Source organism: Lepidochelys olivacea (genome assembly GCF_965140295.1).
Source record: "Lepidochelys olivacea isolate rLepOli2 genome assembly, chromosome: 2".
NCBI classification, from domain to species: Eukaryota; Metazoa; Chordata; order Testudines; family Cheloniidae; genus Lepidochelys; species Lepidochelys olivacea.
Window position 1 is genome coordinate 224,642,804 of NC_140412.1, and position 15,132 is coordinate 224,657,935.

The 15,132-nt window shown below is 41.0% G+C and overlaps 1 protein-coding gene across 2 annotated transcripts in view; it reads right to left on the bottom strand.

Moving 5' to 3' along the window:
• Positions 1-15,132, bottom strand: part of VPS50 (VPS50 subunit of EARP/GARPII complex) — a 207,390-nt gene that overhangs the window by 180,013 nt on the left and 12,245 nt on the right. The gene's annotated exons all lie outside the window — the stretch shown is intronic.

Here is a 15,132-nt window from a genome sequence, read left to right on the forward strand (position 1 = left end):
ACATTGATATGGATGGGCCTATTCTGTCTATATAGTACTGGTCCTGGGAATAACTGAAAGATTTCACTTAGGCAGAACTGAAAATCCAGCACTAAATTAACACAAAAAAACCCCACAAACCATGAAGTTCCCCACCTCTAGAGAAGCAAGCAGTACTGGGGTTGCTTTCATTGACCTTATTGACTGGTTGTGGAATGGATTTGGATGTTAATGGGAGATTGCCTGCATATCGCTTCTATGCGCAAAAGAAAGGAGGAGGGGGATGTCTGTATTTAAAAGGTTATTTAAAAATAAACCACTTTGATGAGTCCCAACTTTTGAGCTCACCAAGGAGGTTTTTGTCGCCTGAAGACACACGTGCCCTAGTCAGCTGCAGCAAGGAACAGAACACATTTAGAGGCACATGGTTCGTTACCCTCACAACACACTGTATTTTATTTTAAAGGAGTCTACTCTAACCTGATGCTTTAATGTCCTTTAGAAAATCATTTCCTAACAGTCTCCTGGATAAATCACAGCTTTGTGTCAGTACACAGAGACTCCTGTTACAAGCTAGTTTAAAACTCAATGTACTGTAAAATATCACCCATAAGGAACTGGTGGCTGATTTACAAACAAAAAAGTATTCAAAGGCGGAGGACTCAGATAGATTAATCTGTCCTCTGGGTCACTGCAAGTGAAATCACCTAACTTGTCATCTGAATGTTGGACTCCAAATTTTGTTGGTGTCTCTTTTTTCTGAGCTTTGTAATCACACGGGGAAAATATTTTAAAACACTTGAATTTCTAACAGTTTCCAAACTACTGACACAGCAAACTTTGTGAGATGGAAGAAGTGTTAAAATTCTGGACCGCTCTGAACATTTATATGGAAATCAGCATGGATATTTAATATCCTAGATCTAGACCTACATCTAGATCTCTTTATAGAATTAGCAGTTATGCACTATCTGGGAGAAGATGATTCTGCACAAAACTAAAAAGTGGTAAAGTTGTGATGACACACAGCTAACAAAGTGACTGAGAAATGGGAAAGCAATTCTATATTAACCTTCCCCAGAAGGACTACAGTCTCAGAGGTTGTTCAGACAAACATTCAGAAGAAATCCTGGGTTGTCCCACACATTCTTTTCTTGAAGACAAGCTAGATGGCTTGGTTCTCTTTCCATGGTCTGTGCCAAACATGCTGTTCATACACACACTAATCTACAAATAGACCTCACCATATGCTAGGACTACAAACACGCCATCATAAACCACAGCTCCTAGCCTGCCCGTGCTCAACTGGACTAGTTCTCAGTAACTAAAGCCACTAAGGGCTAACCCAACCCCTCACCACTGAGAGGAGAGGATGTTCCAATCCACCCTGTGCACAAATCTTTAAGATTTGTTTCTTAAAGATTCAATATCCCCCATCCCTTCAATTAAGATCTGAAAAAAGCTCAGTCTGTATCTGAGACATCCAACTAGTGTTCCAGCCCCACACAACTTAATACCCCTAATATTTCTATGGTTAACACACATGGGGGGTGGCAGACGACTATTATTCAGGCATTTTCACAACATAAAACTTTCTCCTCCTCCAGCCCCATTTACAGGATATTTTTAAAAGAAAAATCAATAATGCAAGTCTTTTAATATAAGATCTCATGTACATTCATCAATCCCAACATTTATTCAGAACAGACTGCCACAAGGAAATTAGGGACAGAGTGAGTCATATGGCAGTCACACAGAGAACAGATACACCAAGGAACAGAAAAAATAATTAGCATGTTATTAAAGTGTATGTGTTCAAATGCATCCATTTCTCCCAAGATGAAGTGTTTCACCTATGCATTCTTTACAGTGACGAATTCAGCAAGAGGTTTGCTGATGTTATTAGTTAAGATGTCTGTTTATGGACTGGTTTCAGAGTAGCAGCCGTGTTAGTCTGTATTCGCAAAAAGAAAAGGAGTACTTGTGGCACCTTAGAGACGAACCAATTTATTTGAGCATAAGCTTTCGTGAGCTACAGCTCACTTCATGCAACTAAATTGGTTCGTCTCTAAGGTGTCACAAGTACTCCTTTTCTTTTTGTTTATGGACTGGTATATTTTTTGAAGTTTTCGCACCAGGACAGCCCATCTCCTATCAAAGAGGCTCACATCACTTGTGCTGCCAACATACCATTTCTCTTACCACACTGTCACATGTTCATGATAGGGACACTTTACCCTGCCAGTTTTAATACTGCATGCATCCTTGCAGGATAACACTGCTGTCACCTGATCAGAGGGGTCCCTTTACTGTATAAGGTCACCAAAACACACCCAGCAACGGAGAGAGATAGGCCAGTGGAGAATACTTTGTTGAACTATTACTGGTCCTGAAGTTGTGTATTTTTAAATAGACCATTACATGGTCAAATACTGGATTTGTCTCCACACATTTCCTGTATCCCTTACCCTTCTGAGTCATGTGTTTTGTTTTGACTAATGCAAATGATGGGCTATAGATATGGAATCACCACTTCAACTGCATTTCCTCACCTGGAATACTGTGTGCAGTTCTGGTCTCCCATGTTTAAGAAGGATGAATTCAAACTGGAACAGGTAGAGAGAAGGGCTACTAGGATGATCCGAGGAATGGAAAACTTGTCTTATGAAAGGAGACTCAAGGAGCTTGGCTTGTTTAGCCTAACTAAAAGAAGGTGGAGGGGAGATATGATTGCTCTCTATAAATATATCAGAGGGATAAATACCAGAGAGGGAGAGGAATTATTTAAGCTCAGTACCAATGTGGACACAAGAACAAATGGATATAAACTGGCCACCAGGAAGTTTAGACTTGAAATTAGATGAAGGTTTCTAACCAGCAGAGGAGTGAAGTTTTGGAATAGCCTTCCAAGGGAAGCAGTGAGGGCAAAAGATCTATCTGGCTTTAAGATTAAACTCGATAAGTTTATGGAGGAGATGGTATGATGGGATAACATGGTTTTGGTAATTAAATATTCATGGTAAATAGGCCTAATGGCCTATGATGGGGTGTTAGATGGGGTGGGATCTGAGTTACACAGGAAAAAATTTTCTGTAGTATCTGGCTGGTGAATCTTGCCCACATGCACAGGGTACAGCGGATCGTCATATTTGGGGTCGGGAAGGAATTTCCCTCCAGGGCAGATTGGAAGAGGCCCTGGAGATTTTTCGCCTTCCTCTGTAGCATGGGGCATGGGTCACTTGCTGGAGGATTCTCTGCTCCTTGAAATCTTTAAACCACGATTTGAGGACTTAAATAGCTCAGACATTGGTGAGAGGTTTTTTGCAGGAGCAGGTCGGTGAAATTCTGTGGCCTGTGTTGTGCAGGAGGTCAGACTAGATGATCATAATGGTCCCTTCTGACCTTAGTATCTATGATAAAAAAAAATAAGGGGTGGTTTCAGGTGGGTCACCCAGCTATTTACTAGAGTGTCTCACTCAAAAGTGGTTGGACCTTATTGTAGAAAAGGGCAACAAAAATTATTAGGAGTATGGAAAAGCTTCCATATGAGGAGAAATTAATAAGACTGGGACTTTTCAGCTTGGAAAAGAGACGACTAAGGAGGGATATAATGGAGGTCTATAAAATCATGACTAGTGTGGAGAAAGTAAATAAGGAAGTGTTATTTACTCCGTCTCATAACACAAAAATTAGGGGTCACCAAATGAAATTAATACGCAGCAGGTTTAAAACAAACAAAAGGAAGTACTTCTTCATACAATGCATAGATCAGCCTGTGTAACTCCTTGCCAAAGGATGTTGTGAAGGCCAGACTATTCAAAAAAGAACTAGATAAGTTCATGGAAGACAGGTCCATTAAAAGCTATTAGTCGGGATGGACAGGGATGCAAAACCAAGACCTTCTGATGGTTGCATGCGTGTTATACCTAACAAGCACACTGGTGTTGCTCTGGTATTGTCCCTGAAGGTGCAATCTGCACTACTGACTGAGCAGGCTTATTCTATATGCCCAATTCTGCCATTTTCAATTTGAAGGTAGGATGTGCAGTAGTTGTTAGTGCATATACACCACATGATGCAAGACCTGAGGCTGACAAAGATGCTTGTTATGCCATGCTAGAAGATATTGTATCTAGGTCAACACGCCAACTCCATACTGTCATCTTAGGAGATATAAATATGAGGCTATATCCCCCAAGGATCTGTACTGGGACCTGTGCTGTTCAACTTATTCATAAATGGAAAAAGGAGATAAACAGTGAAGTGGCAAAGTTTGCAGGCAATACTAAATTACTCAAGACAGTTAAGTCCACAACTGACTGCGAAGAATTACAAAGGGATCTCACAAAACTGGATTATTAAGCAACACAATGACAATCTAAGTTTATAAGTGCAAAGTAATGCTGATATGTGTAAAGTACAATGGAAAATATAATCCCAACTATACATACAAAATGATTGGCTCTAAATTAGGTGTTATTACTCAAAGATCTTGGCGTCATCATGGATAGTTCTCTGAAAACATCTGCTCAAATGTGTAGCTGCAGTCAAAGGAAGCTAACAATGTTAGGAACCATTAGGAAAGGGATAGATAAGATAGAAAATATCATAACACCACACATATATGGTGTGGAGAAAGTGAAGAGAGAAGTGGTATTTACTCCCTAACAGAACACAAAAAACAAGGGTCACCCAATGAAATTAATAGGCAGCAGGTTTAAAACAAGAAAGAAGAGGTACTTCTTCGCACAACAGTTAACCTGTGGAACTCAATGCCAAGGGATGTTGTGAAGGCCAAAAACTATAACTGGGTACAAAAAAAAAAAAAACAACAGATAAGTTGACAGAGGATAGGTCCATCAATGGCTATTAACCAAGATTGTCATGATTGCAGTACCATGCTCTAGGTGTCCCTAAAACTCTGACTACCAGAAGCTGGGACTGGATAACAGGGCATGAATCACTTGATAATTGCCCTGCTCTGCTCATTCCCTCTACAGCAACTGGCACTGGCCACTGCCAGAAGACAGCATACTAGGTTAGATGGATCATCAGTCTGACCCATTATGACCATTCTTATGTTTTTAAATTGGCCAGAAAAGAGGTGGATTTGAACCTGTACTGGAATCACACAGCTTACAGAAAGAGAGTTCAGATAATGATTCACATCTACTAAAATATGCTTCCACAAATGGACTATTTTTAATGGCTATCTGGTTTCCGCACACAAATTGCCAGAAGTATAAATCTCAATATCCAATCCATATAGAATGTATGTGTATTTAAGAATGTATTCTGGAGCAAGATTAGCATTGAATCCTAACAACGATATTCTGTTTAACAAAGTTCCAGAGAAGGATATCTATTGCACTGAAACACTTCAATTTTGATAAGATGCATGATGAAGTGATCACTAACAGATATGTGATTTCCAATAATTATTTTATATTGGATGACCACCTGTCTACCACAAGGAAGAGTGGACTGTATTTTGGGATTCTATAAGAGACTGTGGGAACACAACTAGGAATAAGGAGAATAAAAAAAAGCAACAAAGATCATAGTATCAAATTATGGGAGAGGGGAAAAAAAAGAAAGAAAGAGGTGCAGTGCAGAATGGATGCACTTGGAAGGTCAGATCAAGTCAGTAAAGAAAAGAGGAAATGGACAAGGAAAAGAAATGTCATGAACAAGCAGTTAGAGAGCCTGTCAGAATTATCATAATCAATGGTGGAATGATATGAAGCAGTGTATTGAGGAAGGCTCTGAAAGACATGACCATACATGTGTATTTGAGAAGCTGAAGCTCCTAACTGTACATCCATTATTGGTGTTTTCACCAGTTTAAGAACAGAAATGGAGAACACTGCCAGGATATTATCTTAAGCACTAGAATGAGCATTTTTGTGAATTAAATGAGCAGATCCCACCAAAACGCAGACTACAACTTAATCCAAAAAATGAACACTGGCAAAAGCGACTGCAATCAGCACAGTGGATATTGCTATGCCAGTATGGGCTGCCTGAGCAGTTAGTGAGCCTCGTGGAGAAATTGTATCATGATACAATTAGCAGTGTGAAAGTAAATAGTTATATTACAGACTGGTTTTTTTACAATCAGGAGTTCCCCGAGAATGTGTTCTCTTACTAATGTTGTTTAATATTCTAATAGATTACCTGACAACAGAGCTGACTAAGGCCAAATAGATGTGCAATTTAAAGATTCATCCTTAGAGGATCTCAAGTAATCAGATAGTTTTGTCTTACTCGGAGAGACTATTGGCCAACTATAGCTAATGCTAGAAGAGATATGAAGACGTGCAGAACCTATGGGACTTAAGATCAATGGTGATAAAACCAAATTTAAGCATGCCTCCTATAAAGCGGAAATGAATGACCAGTAGATACTGCATGTAGATGGCAAGAACAGTGAAGGGATGACCAGCTTTATCTATCTGGGTAGTCAGTTGACAGCAGGAGGTTCTATATATGAAGAAATCACATCTGCCTTGCATCAGTGGCATTTCAGCATCGTCAAAGACCTCTATTTGGGCAGCAAGATGGGCTTGTCTTCACTACTAGGTAGATTGATGCTGCTGCAATCGATGCAACAGGTCTAGTGAAGACCCACTAAATTGATGGCAGAGCACTCTCCGGTTGACACCGGTACTCCAGCTCCCCAAGAAGAGCAAGTTAAGTCGACCAGAGAGCGTCTCCCATTGACACAGTACAGTGAAGACACCAGGGTAAGTCGACCTAAGTTACATCGACTCCAGCTATGTTATTCACGTAGCTTGAGTAGCATAACTTAGGTCGACTTACCCCGGGAGTGAAGACATTCCCTAAGATACGAGTGACACAGTGATCATAGTAGTGATGACAACTCCATTATATGGAGCAAAAACATGGCTGCTAACAGGTCAGGAGAAGAAACTAACAGTTTCAGTGTCAAAAGTTACAGCACATTCTTAATATCCATTGGTTTGACTTTGTCACAAATGAGGAGATACTTAGACTACCCTGACAAGTTGCAGTCTTGCACCAGTTGAAAACAAGATGACTGCAACAGTGAGGTCATGTCCAACCTGTAGGAGATGGTACACTTTTACAGAAGGTTTATAGAGCTCAGATCGAAGGAAGCAGAGCACAAGGCTGACCACAAATAAGGATAGAAGAAATAATTTTGGAGGGATTTCAGAAACCTAAACCCTCCCATATTGACTCTTGCCAAAAGACAAAGACTTGCAAGGTACCATTCAAGATGGAAGTCCATTCTATGTGCCACTACAGTTACATCATAGCCATATGGATCTGCTGCCGCTCTCACTCCCACCATCTTTTTCATCCTGCTCTGCCTGGAGCATGCATAATTCCCGAGAATAGAAGTGATGAAGAAGTATTTGAGGAGTGCCTATATAGAGAGATTGAAACAGGTGGTTCCTCCTGCACATTTATCTGGGTCAGCAGAAAGCTTCCAACCTGAAGACATTTGTACAAGTCACTGACCAGGATAGTAGGTTTTGGTTTTTGTTTTGTTTTGTTTTGTTTTTAACTTCAGGAAGGCAAAAAGAGTTCCCAGTTAAGTTTGGTCCAAAATCAGAAACAGCCCATTTGTCTTCCATTGTAAGAGTAGCCAAATTCAGAATACTGGGGGAGTTGCAAGCACTTGACATTTCTCTCTGCTGACAACAAAGATGTGAGGGATGAATCCTGAGAACACTGTATGTAACAGCAATACTGACAGAAGGAATCCATGTATAATCTTCCAGCCTAGACTAATTTTATCAAAGATGGAGGTTACCAAAAAATCGCCTAAAACTCCAGGTTGAGAACCGTGGTTGACAGCTCCACTCTTCAGGTGCAATGGAACTTTCTATTACAAGGCTCTAAGCTCATTTATGCTTAGAGTAGCAGCTTTCCCAGGGCTGGTCTGAGACTATGGAGTGAACTCCCATAGGACTTACAGGCCATCAGAAACTTTACCACCTTCTGCTCCAAGTGCAAGGAGCACTTCTTCGACCTTGCCTTCTCCAATACCAACACATAGGAGTGTACATACAAAACACAACACCAACTACAAAACGTACCAAAATAATACACTGCACCACAAATGTAATTCTCCCCATGGGAAGAGTATGGCAAAGAATGAACTCCATGTGATATTGCAGGCACAGGATTGTATAATTGTATTATAAGAATAGAGGTACTAATGTATGTCTTGATTTCATTTTACCAGCCACCCCATTTGAATAGCAGAAGGAAATGACCCTTTGGGGCTAGGAGAGATTCTGTTTCCCATGCATTACAAATTAGGCCCTTTTAGTTCTTTGTTTTAAGGTTTAGCTAGTAAGAGACAGGATCCTGTATTGTGGCTATGTTAAATAGATTAGAGGAACGTTGAGGGCTTGGGCCCCGGTGTGAATTGTTTTAGTTATAAGATGTAGTAAGCTTTAATTTACAATGTCTTTTCCTTGATATAAAGTACTGCTGTTTGCATTCTTAAAGGTCTCCGTGAAAGACTGTGTGCATGAGGAATGTATGTATCAGGAAAAGATAAGGTGTGAAGGCCACTGTTATAGACAGATGGTCAAGGAAGGAGGAGTGAAGAGACTTAACGACATCAGAGAACCATCAGTGCGCATGCATAATGAAGGAAGGGCAGATTGATGACCCTGAGGTGGAGGCTGGCACCCCTAAAGACAAGACAATTGATTAAATCGAAACCAGGACAGGACGACCCGCTCAGAGTAAACAGTCACAAACTTCACACAGCAAAATCCATAGACTTCAACAGAGAAAAAAAGACTATAAGAACAGAGTGCTTGGCCATGGGACTTTGGGTTCATCTTGCCACACTCCAGGAGCATAGGATCACGACCGACAGAGCCCTGCTCTCCTCTGCAACCAATCTGGCTGGCCACTAGATTGATCCAGACTCTGGACTGGTAACTATAAACATCAACTGGCAGGACTGTGTGCATGGGCAGGGGGAGGGTGTGATCGAAAAGCATATGCTAACTGTTGTATTCTCAATAAATGCGGCGTGCTGCCTTCTCCCCTATAAAAATCCTGTGTGCTTCTTATAAGTACAACATTTTGTGTATCTTGTATCACTTAGTGCTCCACTGGAAGATGCTCAGATACTAACAGTGATGAAGACAGTATAAGCACCTTTTTGGAATAGTACAGAACAGAGCAGTTTAACATCATGTTTGATGCAGAAGTGTCCCAAACCATGATGTTCTAATAATAAATAATCAGGAGAAATACTAGAAAGGCCAAGCGGTCAGCCTCACTTTCCATCACAAGCCAAGAGAATTCAACAGTTAAAAACCATTGCACAATACCAGACATCTTAAACTGTAGACTTGTAATTTTAAGTCTATTCAGCCCCTGTAATATACTGTAGATATAAATGTTGGATTTTAATTGAGCTCTTCCTCCCACCCCCCAACCCCCAGAAAAGGGAGGTAAAATGATGTTACTTATCCTTTCTGTTTCAGTCATGGTAGACCAGACGTCTCTAAACTGTGGGGCATGCCGCCCTAGACAGGCACGGAGGAGCGTTCGGGAGCAGGGCTGTGACTGGAGCCCGGGCCAGCCCCCACAGGGGATCGGGAGGAAGCGCCACCCTGCTCCAGCCATGGCCCCAGTCTCGGCCCCCTTACTCCTGTCCGCATCCCCCTGCTCCCAGAACCGCGGACCCACTCCCAGCCTCCAGGGAGGAGGAAGGGGACAACTGTGGTAGACATAAAAGACAATGTCTGCATTACACAGAACCTCTGATATTAAAAATCTTAAATAAATGTAAATGTCCCTGTCCACAAGAGTGGTCTACTTTTAGATTGGTTTTGGTTTTATTTTCTGAGCTTAGAAAATTAGCTTCTAATATTGGGTTTAACTTTCAAAGCAATTCAGATCCATTTTTCAGATACATCTCAATAGGAATTTTACTGTTAACATCTATAGGAGAGGCTATGAAGAAACTAAGAGATTTAGCGAGAATGATTTTAAGAGAAATACCATAGCATAAATTATTGGATTATTTTTAACAAATTTGAGAAGTATCCACAATATGTATATCCAGTAATACATTAGTGTAGAAGCTAGTTTTATTCCACACAGATCCAATCTAATCCAAAACATCTTATTATTATTAGCCATACACATACAAATGTCTTGGCATTTGAATAGGACATGCCAGAGTCATATTCCTAAGCAGGGGAGTTTTAAATTTTACGGTAGCAATATTGGCTTAGGAAAAAGGCTATGGAAAGCCGAGGTGTTTTTTAAAACGTCAACATTTACTAAAGCTCTGCGTATTCTTAATACCTACAGTTCTTGACAATCGATGTTTTAAAAATTAGGGCCCTAGGAGTTGATTAGAAAGTATGAGGCTACGTATTTCCATTAGCAAGACATGGCAGCATCCTCAGGATGACTGCCTCTTCCAGGAATCCACATTAGCAGTGATCTCAGACTTTTCCTATTTACATGCAATGTAAATTCCTATTTTCTACAAACTGCATGGAAACTTTTTAAAGACACCATAACAGAGGCTCAATTTAAAAGTATTCCCTCAAATTAAAAAATATAGCAAGAGAACCAAAAAAGTGCCACCGTGAGTAAACAACAAAGTAAAAGAAGCAGTGGGAGGCAAAAAGGCATCCTTTAAAAAAGTAGAAGTTAAATCCTAGCGAGGAAAATAGAAAGGAGAATAAACTCTGGCAACTGAAGTATAAAAATATAATTCATCATCATCAATCCCATAACCGCATTGGTCGTTGGGGCACCATCACTGATGAACAATCAATTGTCTCCACCCCTAACGATTGTGTGTCAGTGCTTGAGTCTCCGCGAAGTCCATTCCTGTTCACTCTTTTATGTTGTCAATCCATCGCTTCTGCTGTCTACCTCTTCTTCTCTTCCCCTGTACTGCCCCTTGGAGGATGATCTTGCATAGGCCAAATGATCTTGTTACACGGCTGTACCACTTCAGCTTGCGCTTCTTCACGGTCGTCAAGAGGTCTTCATATGACCCAGCACATTGGGTGATGATGTTGCAGACCTCTTCATTAGTGACGTGGTCGAAGTAGGAGATACCCAGTATTTTACGGAAGCATCTCATCTCTACCACCTGTATTTTCCATTCATGTTCTGCCGTAAGGGTCCACGTCTCGCACGCATACAGAAAAATGGAGATGACCAATGCGTGCAGCAGTTTCAGTTTGGATTCCAGGGAGATGTTCTTATTCCTCCAAAGTGGCTTTAAGCTTTGACACTCCTGATGTTGTTTGCGTGGTTCTTGCACGAATTTCTGCCTTGGATCCTTCATTAGTGATGACTTCCCCCAAATATTGGAACTGTTTCACTGTTTCCAGCTCTTGTCCACTGACAGTGATATGTGAGCTGATCCCATCACATCTGTTTGTCATCAGCTTGGTTTTCTCTGCACTAATTTCCATGCCATATTTTGCGGAGGGTTTCATCCAATCATTTCACAAGGTTGGCAAGTTCATCTTCGCTGCCTCCCAGGCCATCAATGTCATCAGCGAACCAAAGATTTGAGATTGTTCACCCCCCAATGCTGACTGTGCATGTGTGATCTTCCACGGCATCAGTTATCATGCGCTCCAAGTATATGTTGAACAGTGTGGGCAAAAGAAGGCAGCCTTGCTGGACCCCAGCAGTGGTGCAAAACCACTTTCCTATTGTGCCACTGACGAGAACTGCACTGCTGGCCTTGGCATACAGTTGTTTAATAGTAAGAATAAGCTTACGACCAATATTGTACTTCTTCATGGTTGCCCAGAGAACTCTTCGTGCCATACTCTGTCAAACGCCTTCTTGAAGTCAATAAAGACATGGTAGATGTCCTGCTGGTGTTGTAAGTACTTCTCACATAGAACACAAAGGATGAAAATCTGTTCTGTGGTACTTCTTCCAGCACGAAAGCCAGCCTGTTCTTCAGCGATGATGTTGTCTGCTTGTGACTTCAATCTGTTCAATATGACTTTCAACATCATTTTGCTGGGACAGCTAATTAAGCATATGGTCCGGTAATTTTGACACAATTGCAGGTTGCCTCTCTTTGGCAGAAAGGCAATTAGTGACTGGATCCACCTGGCGGACCACTCACCACTCTGCAGATCTTGTTGCATATCTATTACTATTTCTCCTCTGAATTTCATCAATTCGGCTGGGATGTTGTCAATACCTGTAGCCTTTCTGTTCTTGAGTGATTTCACAGCTGTCCCCACATAGTATTGGAAAGTCATCCTCCTCTTTTGAATCTGGGCTGTCTAAGACACTAGAATCTCCATTTGTCTGGTGGTTGTATATATTAGAGCATTAGTTTGTCTACCTATTGATGATGTCCCTTTCTTCGGTAAGACTATTCCCTTCTTTGTCTTGAATTGTGTTAGCTTTGGTCCATCTTTCCTTCGTCAGATCTTATGCAACCTGGACGGCTCGTTTTCTGTTTTTATTATTGATACACTCTTCGATTTTAGAGCACTGTTTTTCAATCCATATCTCCTTGGCCACCTTCATTTCTTTCTTGATCTTTCTGCCAATTACGCTGTATTTATCAGCTCCCTCAGTGCTGTTCTTGTCTCTCAAGTTCTCTTCTAATGTCACACATTTGTAGTATTTCACTTGTGACCCATGGTTTTGCGTTCTTATGATGTCTCCCAAGGATGTCCATTGCTGCCTCATTCATTACAGCATTGAAATTGTTGGTCATTGCTTCTACGTCTTCCTCTGGAGCAAGCAGCGGGGCAAATTTTCCGCTGATCATTGCTTGGAATGACTCTGCAATGTTTCGGTCTCTGAGTCTTTCTAAGTCAAACTTGATTCTGGTGAACTTTGGCCTGATGATTTTCTTTAGACTTAGCATCACAAGGTCGTGATCATTTCCAATATCAGCACCGGGGAAGATCCTTGGTTTAGCTCTGTTAATCCCAGAACAAAATCAGTTTTGCACCATGATGTAGCCGATCTGGCTGTGACGGAGACCATTAGGAAGGCAAAAAAAAATAATTTGAAGAACAGCTAGCCAAAGACTCAAAAAGTAATAGCAAAAATGTTTTTAAGTACATCAGAAGCAGGAAGCCTGCCAAACAACCAGTGGGGCCACTGGATAATCGATATGCTAAAGGAGCATTCAAGGATGATAAGACCATTGCGGAGAAACTAAATGAATTCTTTGCATTAGTCTTCACGGCTGAGGACGTGAAGGAGATTCCCAAACCTGAGCCATTCTTTTTAGGTGACAAATCTGAGGAACTGTCCCAGATTGAGGTGTCATTAGAGGAGGTTTTGGAACAAATTGATAAATTAAAAACAGTAATAAGTCACCAGGACCAGATGGTATTCACGCAAGAGTTCTGAAGGAAATCAAATGTGAAATTGCAGAACTACTAACTGTGGTTTGTAACGTATCATTTAAATCGGCTTCTGTACCAAATGACTGGAGGATAGCTAATGCGACACCAATTTTTAAAAAGGGCTCCAGAGGTGATCCTGGCAATTACAGGCCAGTAAGCCTGAGTTCAGTACTGGGCAAATTAGTTGAAACTGTAGTAAAGAACAGAATTGTAAGACATATAGATGAACATAATTTATTGGGGAAGAGTCAACATGATTTTTGTAAAGGGAAATCATGCCTCACCAATCTACTAGAATTCTTTCAGGGGGGTCAACAAGAATGTAGACAAGGGAGAATCCAGTGGATGTAGTGTACTTAGATTTTCAGAAACCCTTTGACAAGGTCCCTCACCAAAGGCTCTTAAGCAAAGTAAGCTGTCATGGGATAGAAGGGAAGGTCCTCTCAGTGATCAGTAACTGATTAAAAGATAGGAAACAAAGAGTAGGAATAAATGGTCAGTTTTCAGATTGGAGAGAGGTAAATAGTGGTGTTCCCCAAGGGTCTGTACGGGGACCAGTCCTATTCAACATATTCATAAATGATCTGGGAAAAGGGGTTAACAGTGAAGTGGCAAAATTTGCAGATAATACAACAGTATTCAAGATAGTTAAGTCCCAAGCAGACTGCTAAGAGCTACAAAGGGATCTCACAAAACTGGGTGACTGGGCAACAAAATGGTAGATGAAGTTCAATGCAGTTAAATGCAAAGCAATGCACATTGGAAAACATAATTCCAAATATACATATAAAATGATGGGGTCTAAATTAGCTGTTACCACTCAAGGAAGATCTTGGAGTCATTTTGCACAGTTCTCTGAAAACATCCACTCAGTGTGCAGCAGCAGTCAAAAAAGCTAACAGAATGTTGGGAATCATTAAGAAAAGGAGAGATAATAAGACAGAAAATATATTGCAGCTATATAAATCCATGGTACACCCACATCTTGAATACTGCGTGCAGATGTGGTCCCGCCCATCTCAAAGGAGATATATTGGAAGAGGTTCAGAAAAGGACAACAAAAATGATTAGGGGCATGGATCAGCTTCCAATCTCTCCTCATACATGACTCTTCAGCTTGGAAAAGAAACAACTAAGGGGGAATATGATGGAGGTCTATAAAATCATGACTGGTGTGGAGAAAGTAAATAAGGAAGTGTTATTTACTCCCTCTCATAACACAAGAACTAGGGGTCATCAAATTAAATTAATAGGCAGCAGGTTTAAACTAATAAAAGGAAGTATTTCTTCACACAACACACAGTCACCTGTGGACCTCTTTGACAGAGGCCGTCACAACATCCGAGACTATGACAGGATTCAAAAAAAGAACTAGTTAAATTTATGAAGGATAGCTCCATCAATGGCGATTAGCCAGGATGAGCAGGAATGGTGTCCCTAGCCTCCGTTTGCCAGAAGCCACAGGGGATGCATTGCTTGATGGTTGCTGTTCTGTTCATTTCCTCTGCGGCACCTGGCATTGGTCACTGTCGGAAGACAAGATACTGCACTAGATGAACCTTTGGTCCGACCCAGTATGGCCGTTCTTATGTACCACACCATGTACTTAACCAGTGTCCATGTTTCTATATTTGACTGAAGATGGCATTAAAGTTCAGCATTACAGCATGAGTTAGAGGTTAGCATGTGTATTGTGTGTCTTTGTATGCTGGAAATGGATGGAAATTTTCTGTCTGAGTTGCAGAGTCTGTTAGTTCAATTGATT